The sequence below is a fragment of the Rhagoletis pomonella genome, unplaced genomic scaffold (assembly GCF_013731165.1).
Source record: "Rhagoletis pomonella isolate Grant_MI unplaced genomic scaffold, Rhpom_1.0 Rhpom_scaffold_00176, whole genome shotgun sequence".
NCBI lineage: Eukaryota > Metazoa > Arthropoda > Insecta > Diptera > Tephritidae > Rhagoletis > Rhagoletis pomonella.
In genome coordinates, this window is record NW_023458730.1 from 49,522 (window position 1) to 54,440 (window position 4,919).

Consider the following 4,919-nt stretch of genomic DNA (forward strand, 5'->3'; position numbering starts at 1 on the left):
TTGTTTTTTACAAAAAGCTTTTTTCATTTAACAAGTTAAATGGGGCCCTATCCCTATCCCTATGTTATTCGACACACTGAATGCGAATCCGAAGTCCGTTAGTCTTCACCACGTCAGGTTCGTGGTCAGTTGAAGATCAAGTAGGGAAAAATTCATTGAATAAACCTGAAAATTCATATACATAAGATTTTACATTCGCTGAACCCGAATCCGAGGTCCGTTAACCTCCATAATGTCAGCTTCGAGGTCATTTGAAGGTCAAATAGGACATAAAATGTATTCAATAAAAATTAAAAAAAAAATTGTTTTTGTTGTCACTGAAACCGAGTATGGAGATCCCTTGATTCCTCAAGGTCATCTGGAGGTCATGCCCAGGTCCGATGAATTTTATTGAATTTTCAGGTTTATTCAATGAATTTTTCCCTACTTGACCTTCAAATGACCACGAACCTGACGTGGTGGAGACTAACGGACTTCGGATTCGCATTCAGCGTGTCGAATAACATGGGGATATATAGGTTTGGTTTAATATGCATACACTTTTTTTTTTGTAAACCTGTGTTATTTATATGTTATTAATCAGAATCTAATTAATTTTATTAATCAGAAAACTGATTAATTATAAAGCTGAATAATTGCTGATATATTATGTTTAATTTAAAAATAGGAAAAAATATATAAGTGGCAGATATTTTGACAAGTAAAGATGAACAAATAAAATTCAAAATTAAAATACCTACATATGATTGAAAATTAAAAATGTATACATACATACGCCCATGCATAAGTACCTATATATGTACATATTAACAACGCGCATGCGTGCATATGTATGCAAATGCACATAATCTTAAATAATTAACCACTTCTAATCACTAAAAAAAATCTACAAACATCAAAACGAAATACTTCTACACATACATACAAATACTACAACTAGAAACATACAGACGCCACGTTTACTTTTCCCCGAACTCCCGCTTCTAACGAGCAAGAAATTCATTCATAAAAGCAAAAACTTCCATTCATAAACTCGCGCGCACCTCGCACACTTGCCCCGCTACAAACATGAGCTGTCCACAAGTTGATTTTCGTCGCGGCCTTGAAAAAATCTAAAAATCTCAAATTTTGTCAACCCCCGCGCCGGTCGGAAAAGTCGCAACAGTGTACAAAATCCCCCTTCCCTTTGCTCACTTCAGTTGTCTAAACAAAATATTTTTTCTGCGCGTTACAGAAAACGGGCAACAATGCCGACAAGTGCGCAGAATCCCTTCACTTTCGTTTCCCGCGCCTTGTCAAGAATTCTTCCTCTTCTTCAACTATTTCACAATCTGCAGAAAAGCCAAAAAATCAATTTTGATCACAAATTATTATTTTATTTCATTTTATAAATATATAAAAAACCATCGCATTTAGCCGGACTCGAACCCGTACCGTATCGATAAAGCACCATCATCGCTTCGCCTCTACCAACTATGCTACAGCACATCTGTGGTCATAGGCATCTTATAAGCTACATGTACCCGTAAAAATGCAAATATGAATTCAAATATTTTTCTTTTTCGTTGACATATCTACATCTACGTACCAAAGGATATATATGCGTACTTGTAATTTTTGCTTATACGAACACACGAAATTGACATGAAAAACCGACCAAAACCTATCAAAATTTTATCAAAAATCAAGTTTGCTTTTATAAAATTTTTTTATTGATATGCCTTTATTTAACCATAGGTATGTTATGTATATAATAAAAAGAATTAAACTCATTATAATGATATGAAAAAGTGCTAATAAACCATTTTAAAAATTTTAAATTACATAAAAAGAACAGGAAAAAAATATAAAAAACTTAAATTGTGGGACTTAAAAAATCCTTAAATAAAAAAAGAAAAAAACTGAAAAAAACTGAAATCTTAAAAAGAAAAAAACTGAAATGAAACAATAAAAACCTGAAATTTTAAAAAGAATCCATATTTTATTTTATTACTTTATTTAATTTAGGTTTTTATTTTTTATATTATTTTATTTTATTAGTATGTTCAATTTAATTTTACTAGATTTTAATTTATTTTATTACTATTTTTTAATTTTATTTTATTAGTTTATTTCGTATTATTTTATTTTACTAGTTTATTTAATTTAATTTGATTATTTTATTTTATTAGTTTATTTAATTTCATAATTTTATTTTATTAGTTTATCTAATTTAATTTGATTATTTTATATTGTTAGTTAATTTTATTATTTATTTTTATTTAATTTAATTATTCTATTTTATTTTATTAGTTTATTTTATTTAATTTTACCTGATTATATTTTATTTAATTTGATTTTTTTATATCATAAAAATCTGCAGTTCATAGTTATAAACAGGGACGGAAAATAATCATAATTTTTAAAATTTTAACCAAAAAATCAACAAGTTATAATTGACATATTTTCTACTGGAATTTATAATGATTTTTTATTTTTCGAGTTCAACCAATAAAGATTTCATAGATTTAATAATTAATACTTGAGTTTTATTTTTTCCCTCAAAATAAAAAATATTATTAAACGATTTTTATTTATTTGATAAAACATAGTGATTATTTTATGATTTTTATTTTTTCGCTCAAAGATAAAAATTATTGAGTTTTATTTTTTCACTTAAGAGTAATGATTTTTCAAAATATCATTTTCTGGGGTAGCGACACTTTAATAAAAGGAATGAGTCCCGAAATTTTTAATAATAATTACCTATAACTAATTATTATTTTTAAGCAAAAAAAAAAATAATGTAATGATTAAATGCTTATTTGGTTTTATAAATCCATATTTTGGTACGAATGGATAAAAGGCTTGATGCCAGGAGTTTCCAGTCAGAAACTCTGATCTTTGCCACAAATGTACAATCATATATTTTTTTAATTAATTAATTTTTTTTTAATGAACTTTTTTTAATTTACATGAAGTGTTAATTGAAAAGTGTGTGACTTTTCAATTAACACTTCAAAATTCCCTTTTCATAAAACGACAACCGCGCGCTTACAAGATTTTTTCGTTTTGACAACTTTGGACGTTAGTTGATCTGCTTTTATTTTCCCTTTCCCCATTTTTTTAAAATTTTTGCGCATTTCTACTTTTGACAAAATCTAGAAATAGCCAAATTACATTTTTGGTATTTTTTTACCATTTCTCCGCTTTTCTTATAAAAAATCTAAAAATAGCCAATTTTCATTTTAGCCTAACGGTATATCGCAAGAGCAAAGCAAAAAGGTGAAAAAATTCGTCTCTTTCTGTGGTAAAAAATTTAGTTTGGTGAACTCTCGCATCAAATATTTATTTTGGTGAACTCCCGCATCTCAAACCTTTCAGAATTTAGTAGTACTAAAAAAATTTAACATTAACATTTGCTCCTTCTCATTACATTAACATTCTCTGCTTCTATGTATAGATCTTGCGCTTACATCATTTATACATATGTATATTGCTTGGTAGCGGCAGAGCTGAAATGCGCAATTAGTTCGTTCATACATACATATATATATGTATACATACATACGTGCATTCAAACATACATATATACATATGTTGGTACTCGTACCCGTCATGCGTCGCTTTATTTCTTTTTTCCCCTTCCCTGTACTACCTATATCTTCCTTCTCACTCATGAGCCGTTTTCAGTTTTAAAAATTTCACTCTCCATTTTTGCGATACCGCCAGTGCTGCCACTTTGTGAGTAATTCCTCAAAACGTGAGGAATTTCGGGTGCGCTTGAGTATTTTTTGAGGATTTTTATTTTGAGGAATTTTTTTGTCTTGATATATTTGCAGATAACAAATCGGTGGTCCTCTGCAATAACGGCACAACTCAAAATTTAATGTTTTTGAGTTATATAGCGGATTAGGTTTATAAATAACCATATTTTTCTGTGGCAAATCGACATAGGCTTAGTTGTCACCAATCCGGCAGAGGCGCAGTTTTTCCATTTGACACAACACCGAAGTAGCCAAACCTTGCTACTGCCCTGCAAAAATCGCGACTACTCCATGCATGCATGTAAAGAGTACTCCCGAAGGACCAAGGAGTACTCCAAAATTAACCACAATTCATATAAAAAATATGGTCCAATTAACATTGCGATGTCCTAGGGCAGGACCATATACTCCATCTGTGCATTACATCAGAGTAGCACAAAACTATTCCCAACATACTCCAATGACATTATCGTTATATTTTTTCGTTTGTACACGCTTTTGTTCTTCACTTCGCAGGTGCTTTTTTTGAAATTAATAAAAACCAGAAACAAAAATTAAAAATTACATGTTGCCTCTGACGACATTCGAACCCGAACATGCTGGGAGCTAAGAACTAACAGCTAGCATCTCTACACGTTCAGCTACAGCCAGACATGCAAATGTACTTTCAAATGCTTAACTTCAATCACATGTCGTTAAAACACGAGCAGTGATCGGGTAACAATAAGCTGGTGCAGAGACACGAGTTGGTCCGCTACAGCATGACAGAGGAGCACTTTTGTAAGTACTCCAATATACCACAAATAGACTACATGGTCCAACGATTTTTGCAGGGTGCACAGTGGCACATGTCTCACATTTATCGTGGATATTGGCATATGTCAAAAGCTCTCGATAGGTTGGTGATGCTTTTATGTGAAATAACGACACTTTTCGTATTGTGCCGTTATTGATTTCATAGTTTTAGTAAGGCACTTAGTATTTTTTTATGGGAAATACCGACACTTTTCGTTTTGTGCTGTTGTTCAGCAATACAAATGGAATTTTTTTCGTTTAAATACTTACGAGTTGTTACTTATTTAGTCTTTTTGCAGTCCAACACTTACTAAATCTTTAGAAAAAGTCGAAATTTCAAAGCTTACAAATTTTCCCTATAGAATGACTGCAAATAAT